This window comes from Mus caroli, chromosome 18 (genome assembly GCF_900094665.2).
Source record: "Mus caroli chromosome 18, CAROLI_EIJ_v1.1, whole genome shotgun sequence".
Taxonomy (NCBI): Eukaryota; Metazoa; Chordata; class Mammalia; order Rodentia; family Muridae; genus Mus; species Mus caroli.
Window position 1 is genome coordinate 31,753,378 of NC_034587.1, and position 10,137 is coordinate 31,763,514.

The 10,137-nt window shown below is 45.7% G+C and overlaps 1 protein-coding gene across 2 annotated transcripts in view; it reads right to left on the reverse strand.

Moving 5' to 3' along the window:
• Positions 1-5,368, reverse strand: part of Fam13b (family with sequence similarity 13 member B) — a 65,500-nt gene extending 60,132 nt beyond the window's left edge. For both annotated transcript variants that reach the window (XM_021150308.2, XM_021150309.2), the window contains exon 1: positions 5,070-5,368. The gene's annotated coding sequence lies outside the window, so the exon portion shown is untranslated. The remainder of the gene's footprint in view (positions 1-5,069) is intronic.
• Positions 5,369-10,137: the final 4,769 nt, after the last annotated feature.

Here is a 10,137-nt window from a genome sequence, read left to right on the forward strand (position 1 = left end):
ATTTGTGTGAGACTGCAGATGCCAGAGAGAGAGAGAGAGAGAGCGAGAGAGAGAGAGAGAGAGAGAGAGAGAGAGATTTGTGTGAGACTGCAGATGCCAGAAGACAACATTGGATCCCCTAGAAGTGGAGTTTCAAGCAGTTGTGAGCCACCCAGTGTGGATTCTGGGAACCTAAACCTAATTTAGGTCCTCTACAAGAGCAGCAAGTGCTCTTAACCACTGAACCATCTCTCCAACCCATCTTTTTTGTTTCTTTCTTCCTAAAGACAGAGTCCTATGTAGTCAAGACTGGCCTAAAATTCAAGATCCCCCTGCTTCAGCCTCCTGATTACTGTGAAAATCATACATACTTGGATAACTTATTTTTTTTAATAAAAGTACAATGCACTTGTTTTCATCAGAAAAAGGTATTAGAGGAATTCTATAACTTATTCTAGACAAATTGATTTCCAGAAATGGAAATATTTCTCATTTTACACAGCTGGCAAAAAGTTCCTTTTTGGGGAGGAGGGGATAAAGGTAATATGAGGACTTAGAGGAGAGTTAAGTGCTCACGCCACAAGAAAGAAGACCTGCATTTCATCCCCAGCACCCGTATAAAAAGCCAAGCATGCTGGCATGCCCATGGAATCCCAGTGCTGGGGAGGCAGACAGACCCTGGGCTCCACAGCAGATAAGCTAGCCTAGCATAATCTGCAAGCCCCAGCTCCCAGTGAGAGACTAGCTCAAAAAACAAAATGGATGGCTCCTGAAAAACAATATTCCAAGTTGTCTTGGCCTTCAAATGAAAACTCAGTCACACAGGAACAATAACTAGCAACCACACCCATATGTACATGTAAGTATATACAACCATACACACGAGATAGGCACACGAACAAAAGCAGCACTGACCTAACATGCATAAGGCCATGGGTTTGATCCTAAAGTCCACAAAATGAAAAAGGTAGGGACTATACTTTCTTGTTTTGTGAACTTTGAGCAAATCTCAACAACAAAGACTTCTTCATTTTTTTGTTTCCACTTCTAAACTAACCAACAGTAGAATCCAAGAATTTGAACTGATGCTATCATTTCCAGTATTTTCCAGTTCACTACCCACCAAAATCCTTCAACAATCTGGTGAGGTAAGGAGGAAAAAAAGATAAAGGCTCAGAGAGCTGACAAAACTGGTCAACTTCCAGAGCTTGTGACAAAAGCTGCAACTGACTTTGAAGTGGATGCCCTTTCTAGCTAATAAATATAGATCCCACTGAAACTGCTGCTTCAATTTTCCTTAAGATGTACAAAGCCACAGCATGCTTCCCATTTGTTTAATGTATCATGTGAAATGAGTTGTTGCATTCAAGTGGCATGCACTATACTCTATTCCAAATCCTTCATTGTTCCCATTTCTAGTTAAAATCAGCTTCTCACACATTAACCTTCTGTTCTCTCTTGGAGACGTTCCAATGCACTCAAGTTTAGGGAACACAAATTGTAGGCAAGTTCATCTATACATCCCATACTTGCTTTTTCTAGACCATTAACTCCTCCCACGTTCTTGGCATGATACAAAAATACTTTATTAACAAAGACATATCTGGAAAATACTTATTTGTTGATTGATAGGTATTGTTTTTCAGACAGTGAGTGTCTCACTATACATCCCTGCCTACCTAGAAACCAATCATAAACAAGACTAGCCTGGATCTCCTCAGCATGCTTGGGAGCACTCTGCTTACAAAGTACTGGGATTAAAAGTGTATGCCAACTGGGCAGTGGTGGTGCATGCCTTTAATCCCAGCACTTGGGAGGCAGAGGCAGGTGGATTTCTGAGTTCAAGGCCAGCCTGGACTACAGAGTGAGTTCCAGGACAGTCAGGGCTACACAGAGAAACTCTGTCTCAGAAACAAAAGAAAAAAAAGAAAAAGAGAAAAAAGTGTATGCCAGGCATGCCTTTTCCATATGGATGTGACAGAAACAGATTCTTGGTATTGATATTGATATATCTAGTCTAAATTTAGGCTGAGACCCTTTTCCAAATATAAAATCAAGCTGGGGGGTGGTGGTGCACGTCTTTAATTCCAGCACTCAGGAGGCAGAGGCAGGCAGATCATTGAGTTTGAGGTTAGCCTGGTCTACAGAGCGAGTTCTAGGACAGCAAGAGCTACAGAGAGATCCATCTCAAAAAAACAAAATAAATATAAAAACATAAAATAGCTTCTTTGCTGCTTATCTATAAAACAGATGCTATATAAAGCAGGATGCTATATAAAATTAATTTTCAGTAATTTTCAGAAATGTTAGGTTTTTAAAAAAGATTTAACCCATATAGAAAATAAAAAGACCACACCTACAACTCAACAAGGAAACAACTAAGTTAAAAATGGGTATAGATTTGAGATAAATATCTCTCCAAAAGTATCAAATGGTAAGTGTGCTAGTTGTTTGTTCTTTGTCAACCTGACAGAGGCCAGGGTCATCGGGGAAGGCGGAACCCAGACTGGCCTGTGACAAGTCTGTGGAGCACTTTCTTAATTAATGATTGATGTGGGAGAATCTCATCCACTAGGGTTAAGTGCCATCCCAAAAGGCGGTCATGGGTTGTATAAGAAAGCAGCCTGAGCATGCTAGGAGCAAGCCAATAAGCAGCATTCTCCCATGGCCTCTACTGCAGTTCTGCCTCAAGTTCCTGTCCTGACTTCCCTCAGCAAAAACACTTCGATCAGTAAAGCAAAATGAACCCTTTCCTGCTCAAGCTGTTGGTAATGATGTTTTATCCCAGCAAGAGAAACCTAACTAGGGCAGTAAGCATAGAAAAGCTATCGTGAGGCCAGCGAGGTAGCTCAAGTATATATATAAAGCACCTTTACTCTCTGCCCCACAAGCCTGACAATCTGAGTTCAATCCTCAGAACCAACAAAAAGGTGAAAGGAGAGCTTTAGAGAGCTCAATGGATAGAGCACTAGCAGCTCTTCCAGAGGACCCAGGTTCGAGCACCCACACAAGCTGTTTAAACCTGAAACTACAGCTCTAGGAGTTTTGGCCTCCAGGGACAGCAGGAATGCACATGGTGCAGACTTACATGCAGGCAAACATCCGTACACAGAAAAAATGTTAACAAGTGGAAGGAACAAACCACTCCACAAAGTTGCCCTATGACGAACCTCTACACCCACCAAGACACAGAAACCTGCACCTATACACAGATACAAACTTTCTCAAGTTGCCTATTACCAGTCTCTAGAGACATAAAAAATAAAAGGCGCAGGAGAGGCTAAAAATTTGACTCAGTAAACACAGTTGCTTACCTCATCGTTCCCTAACACTGCAAGCTTGTAACCTCAACACTGAAGGAAGAGGACTCAAAGGTCAGGAAGAATTCCTAGACTCAACTGTGGGTAGGCAGGGGGATTGGAACAGGGACACCCTCTGGCCAGAACCTAGTGGCGTTACAGAGGGATGTGGCGGTGCCCACTGTAATGTCATCCCAGCACTCAGGCAGCTTCCGTACAACTTTTTGAGTGGGGCCATCCAGGGATAGAGAGAGAACACCTCGAAGATTAAAAGTATGTCAACTGTGAAATGGTACATTTTATGTATATAACTTGAAGATTACAGAGAAGACACAAGGAGTAAAGGCACGTGCCACCAAGCCTGACGACCCGAGCTCTACCCTAGAAGCCACGGCATAGACAGAACCCTGAGGGTTGTCCTCTGACCTGCAGGGTTTGCCGTGGAACATGCGATGGTGCTGGCTTTTGCTCCCAGCACTTGGGAGGGGGGCAGGAGGTTCAGGAGTTGGCGGTCATTCTTCCTCGGATGGATAAGACAGACTTCCATGAGACCATGTCTCAAAATAAAACTGTCCTTTTATTGTTGGGGAAATCCTGGTAAATCACTCTTTAATTCAGTCACTTTTATTTTATCCAATAAAGATTATAATGTCACTAAGGTACACTGCATACTGCAAGGACTGTAACAATGTTACAGATACCTCACTGGGAAAACTGTGAGACTGTATCCTAATTTTAAAGGATAAAGAAGAGGCACTAAAAGACAAACAAATGGACCGGGTCATTCAACAAGTATTTCCTAAGAGCACAGTGCCTTTGAAAACCCAAGCCAAACTGCACTTCAGGTTACAAAAGGGGGAGTTAAAGGTACAAATTCACACTAACCCAAGAACAGAAAGTTAATACTCAAAACTATCCTTTAATATCTTCTACAAACTTGCCTGCCACGGCTGTTTAATGTTAAATAGACAAATACACTGCAATTGTGGTTGCCATTTTCAGTTTGGCTTCCTCCAAGCTGATTAGAAAGCCTACCAGGGAACCGGATGAAATGATGCAACAGTTTTTCTAAGTCACTTTGGGTTTAATTGATTACAAACAAAGAGGAGTTTAACAGTTCCCACTAGGCGGGTGTGCCAACTGAGTCCACTTCCTATCATCTTATCTAGCTGGGCGCCCCATCAGAAACTCGACGCCCTACATAGGGACCCCTCAGGCCTGACTCTGGCTGAGTGCCTTGTAAACGAGGTCCCTGTGCACCAACAGCCCAATTTTGGCTATATTCTCCGAGCGACTTAAGGAAGTCAGTAACCACTCATCTCACGTGACCGTAAAAAAGGGACGCAGCTGAGCCCGGAATAAACCACCTTTTTCTTTCTTTCTTTCTTTCTCTTTTTTTCTTTTTTTTTTGCCTACATCAACTCCTCTGCCCAGCTTGAAGGAAGTGGGCGCAGAGGTGGCAGAGAAACGGTGGGCAGGCGAGGCTGAGAGGTGAGGCACACGCCCGTTTGCGCGCACTGCAGCAGCTGGAAACCCAAGGCTGCCACACCCCCCCGACAGCCAAGGCCACCGCCTGTGCTTCCTCTTCCCAGCAGACAAGAAGCCCCCCTCAACCGAATGCCCACCGGGGCTGTCCCTTGCATCTCCCAGACCCCGAACGGCATCGCCCAGCGGCCTGCCGCGGGTAGGACCCCGGGCTGCCTAGCAGCCGCAGAGTCCGGGGTTGGGGGAAGGGCCGCCGCGGCGAGCCGCTGCGCATGCGCAGTGCCGGGCCCCCGCCCGTTTACCCACCGTTGGAACCGCGAAGCCCCGTTCCCCGGCCTTGGCCGCTTCTCCAGAACCCTTGGCGACGTCGACGAGGCGAGAACTGAGGCCCTAAGTGGCACGGCGGCCGGCGGGTCTCCTCCCGAAGCGGCCTCTAGCGCGAGGCTGAAGCGACTGCAGTGGCGCGGGGCCAGCCCGGTAGCGACCCCCCGGAGACCCCGGGCAGCGGCGGCGGCAGACGCGGAGAAGTGGGCGGGAGCGGCGGAGGCGGAGGCGGCTGAGGCGCAGAGCCTCCCTAACGGCGAGCGGGAGGGGAACAGGGCGGAGGACGAGAGGCCGGGCCGGAAGTGACGCGGGAGGCGGGGCGAGCGCGCGACGTCCCGGTCAACCCGGATTCGGCGCTGGACTGCGGCGGCTCCGGCCCGCCCACTTGTGGGTGCGGAGGTCCTGTGCCGGGAGCTAGCGGAGGGACGGAGGGACGGGGGAGGACTCGGGAGGGATGAAGGGGAGGACTTGGGAGGGATGAAGGGGAAACTGAGGAGCGCCTGGTCACTGTTAAGCTGTGCCCCAGGCCGTCCAGGAATCTGAGAATTTCATAAACCTTCCGAGAAGCTGCGAAGTGTTAACCATTTTCTCACTGCCGGCGATCTGGGTGAGATGAGGGATTCCTGGGGCTCTGCCTCGCCCCTTTCTCCCTATCCCACCCCCCAACCCCGCTCTACCTAAGTACCTGACCTAGACTTCAGAGAGATTAACGAGCCGTGGCTCCCGGAGGGATCGGAATATGGCCTTTAATAGACTACTTGCTCACAGAGAACTTCTGGTACTAAAACCAGATCTATAGGGCAGGAAGAGAGGAGTTGTGAGCCTAGGATTATGACCTTGCTTGTGTGAGACTACGTAGACCAACCTTGCAGCTCCCTCACGTCCTCAATAATATGATTACATCATCTCTTCTGTTAGTGGCTTTAAGAAAAAAAAAGAAAACGCAGTCTCTCAAAAATATAAACCACTACCGGGGTGTGGAGGCATCCCTCTGTAATCTCAGCACTCTGGAAGCTGAGGCAGGAGGATCACTTCCAATTGGAGGCCAACCTAGACTGTATAACAAGTCGGAAACCATCCTGAGCTGCCTCAAAAGACAACAAAAATAATAAAAACAAACCACCACAATTCCCTGTCTGCCTTTGTCAGAAGTTACTAACCTGGAAAATGTAAAAACAAAACAAAAAAACTCACAGACCTTGACACAAGATTTATGAAAAGTGATCAGCCAGGTGTGATACTCAATGTCCACAATCCCAACATTTGTGGGGTAAGGGCAGGAGGATTAGAAGTTCAAGGCCTAGACTACATAATGAGTTTAAGGTAACCTGGACTACCTTATCTCAAAAACCCACAAAGATTTATTAAAAAAAAAAAAAAAAAGTCATGGAAGGCTAGAAAAATGGCACAGCAGTTAAGAACATTGACTTCTCTTCCAGAGGACCCAGGTTCAATTCCCAGCACCCACACAGCAGCTCACACCTGTCTGTAACTCCAGTTCCAGGGGATCCAACACCCTCACACAGACATACTTGTGGGCAAAACACTAATGTTCATAAAATAAAAATAAATTATTTAAAAAGTCACCCTATGCAATGATCTATCTGTAAGTGTTACAGAGACCAAAGTGGCTCCCAAGCGTCATCAGAGAGACTAAAAATATTTGTAACCTCAGGGTCACATGCCCAGGTGATGCTGTCATAACTGAAGGGTGTGGTCCACAAGAAGTCTAGAACCGTAGCATCTGAGTAAGAATAGAGAATGTAGGAGCTGGAGACACGTGCCACTGGAGCTCCTCCTCCTCTTCTACAAAAACTGAGTGATTCACAGCACTCGAGTTGGGCAGCTCAGTCTGCCTGGAACTCTAGGTCCAAGGGATGGACCTGACACACTAATTAGGCATCTACACTTACATGTACAAGCACACAGATAATTGAAAATAAAATCCTTAAAGTTTCTGTGATTATATATATATATTATACATACATACATGTATATATTGTAATTCCCACTCTGTCCAGAAGAAAGATAGCTGGCTCTGATGACCAGGATCATATACCCAATATCAGGGCAAAAAAACCTGATTCAAAGCTCTGAGGGATAGGTCAATGAATAAACACCTCAGCAGCTTAATTCCCCAGTACCCACTCTCACCCCACCCCAAAAAAGTTTGTTTTGTTTGTGAGGCAGACTGTCCATTCTGTAGCTCAGGCTGACCTGGAATTCGTGAATCTGCCTGTCTCAGCCTCCCAGTCTGGGATTACAGTCACGAGCAGCATTTTCGGCTGCGGGGGGGGGGGGGGGGGGCCGCGGGACCCTTTAATGCTCATACGGTCATTTAATTAATACTTATTGAACAAATAACTATGCTACAGCCTCTTTGGACACATAGCAAATAAAATCCTCCCCTCTGGGGGTTTATGTCCTAGCAAAATTAAATTCTGTATATCCTTGATAAACACAAAGCCCCATGCTCCAATGTCAAACTCAGCAAATAGCCTTTCCATCACTCAAAGGATCTCTCAAAACACGCAGTAAAATAGTCCAGGGCACACAAATGACAGCTGGCTAGCTTTACAGTCTCAGCCCATTCTCAGCATAATTGATAAATTAGGTTCCATCCACTGGGTTGAATTTTGAGGTTGTTCTATCCAAATTAGTTCCTCAAAGCCTAATTAAATCTGAGCAAGTGAAATTTAGGTTTCCACATCTGCCAAACTAGGCCAACAAAGATAGTTTAGCAGGTAAGGGTGCTGCTGCCAAGTCTGACAACCTGATTTTGATCCTAGGACCTAGATGATAGACAGACAAAAGGGACTTCTACAGATTGTTCTCTGACTTCCACATATGTGCTTCTGTGCACTCGTGCACACACACACCACAAATAAAAAAAAATTCTACCAAACCAATGGCCAAAGCCTGTTTCATAGCAGCTCAATGGAGATGCAGTTTGCATTTAACCTTATATCTTTCTTTAAATGTTTGTTTTGCTTTGGAAATGAGGAAAACAATATTAACTGACTTGAGAGTAACACTACCTGTTGAGCTCACACATAATGGCTCAGTCCTGCAGTGCCAGCACTCCAGAGACAGAGGAAGGAGGATCAAGATCACCCTTAACTGTATTATGATTTGAGACAAGCCCAGACAACAGGAGACCCAGAATCACAAAAGGCCAACAAGTCTGTGACCCTCCTTCCCTGAAGTTGACAGATCTCATCCAATCTCAGAGTCTAAGCAGGGTCAACCTGGTTAGTACTTGGATAGCGACTGCTTTGGAATTCAGGGCACTGTAGGCTTTTCTGGGAGGTGGTAGCAAAAGCCTTCAATCCCAGCACTTGGAAGGCAGAGGCAGGCAGATCTCTGGAAGGCCAGCCTAGTCTACAGAGTTCCAGGACGATCAAGGCTACACAGAGAAACCCTGTCTGAAAACAAAAGACTGGTGTGATGGCACAGGGCCTTCAATTCCAACACTGGGCAGGCACATCTCTGTGAGTTGCAAGCCAGCCAGGGCTAGAGAAAGAGACCCTATCTCGAAAAAAAAAAAATTAATTTTAGAAGAAAGGTGGTAAGGTTAGGTCGGTAGGGAAGGAGTAAGGGTCTGGATGGAGTGAAGGCAAGGATAACTATGACCAAAATACATTGTGTGGGATTCTCAAGAAACTGATTTTTTTTTTAAGAACCATTGGTAAAGGGAATATATTTTCAGTTTTTACAACATTTTCTTCAAATAATGAATTCTGGGAACACACCCATATTAATTTCTGTCAGAAATTTCCAAATTCTTAAAGGATTTTTAAAACACTGGAAATTTTCACAAAAGTATGAAACTCTGTTGAAACTGAAAATCCCACCTCTGGGGAACTAGTGAGATGGCCCAGCAGGTAAAGGCAACTGCTTCCAAGCCTGATGACCTGAGTCCGCGACACGCACTACACAGGAGAGAAAAAACCACCACAGGTTGTCCTCGGGTCTCTGTCCATGCTGTGTCACAGATACACAGTAAATAAATAAATAAATAAATACATGTTAAAATGGTTTTAAGAAAAAAAATTCCACCAAGATAAACATTTTGAAAAAAGCCTTTACCTGCAAGTCCATGGTTGGAAAACAGGGCAGCTTGGTGCTTCCATAGCTGAATCAAAAGCAAGTGGAAGTCATTGAGTAGTGCCTGAGGGGACACAAAGGCTGCCTGGTCCCCACCTACCCGGCCCTGGTGGCCACAACTGGCTATAGTAGGTACTTTGTATGAAGTCCAAGATGCTAGCTCCCTGCTTGCCCCTAGGCAGGAACCTAGTATTAAAGTACAGGTTTTCAAAAGCCTAGTGACTTGATTCACTGAACATCTTCCCCCTGGGATGTTCAAGGACATGTCTTAGAAAACAAATTCTGGATCTTAGTAATTAGAGTATTCAGTATGCAGAGCCCATGGGATATAATTTCTAAAATAAAAACAGAATCTGGTCAGAAGCAGTGGCACAGACCTAAGGTCCCATTGGGAAGCAAAGACTTGAGGCTGCTGTGAGCTCAAGCCAGCCAGAACTACCCAGGGAACCTTCCTCACAAACCAAACAAACAAACAAACTAGCCATGGGGATGGCTCTCAGGTAAAAGCACAAGCTGCAAGCCTGAGAACCTGGACCCAGTCCGAGAACCCACAAAAAGCTGGATCCATCGTAATCCCAACACTCCTGTATCAAGATGAGGGCTGGAGACAGAGTTGCCTAGAAGATTGTGGGTCTGCTAACCCAGTATAGCAGAGCAGCAGAAATGAGAACCCCTGCCTCAACAAGGTGGGAGTAAAGAACTGACCCCCCCACCCACAGTGTTGCTCTCTGACCTAATCTCATGCACACACGGGGAGTTTGCTTTCATTTAAAAGAAAAAGAAAAAAAAAAAAAAAACCCTTCTTTTGCCCTCCCTTTGAATTTGTACAGAGGGAATCATGACCTAATTGAGAAGCCAAGAAAGTTCCATGAGTTTTATGAGTCCCCTTAGGAATAGAAAGTCCTGTGATGGCTGAGTCACAAGAAAGTGAACCTTTGCCCTC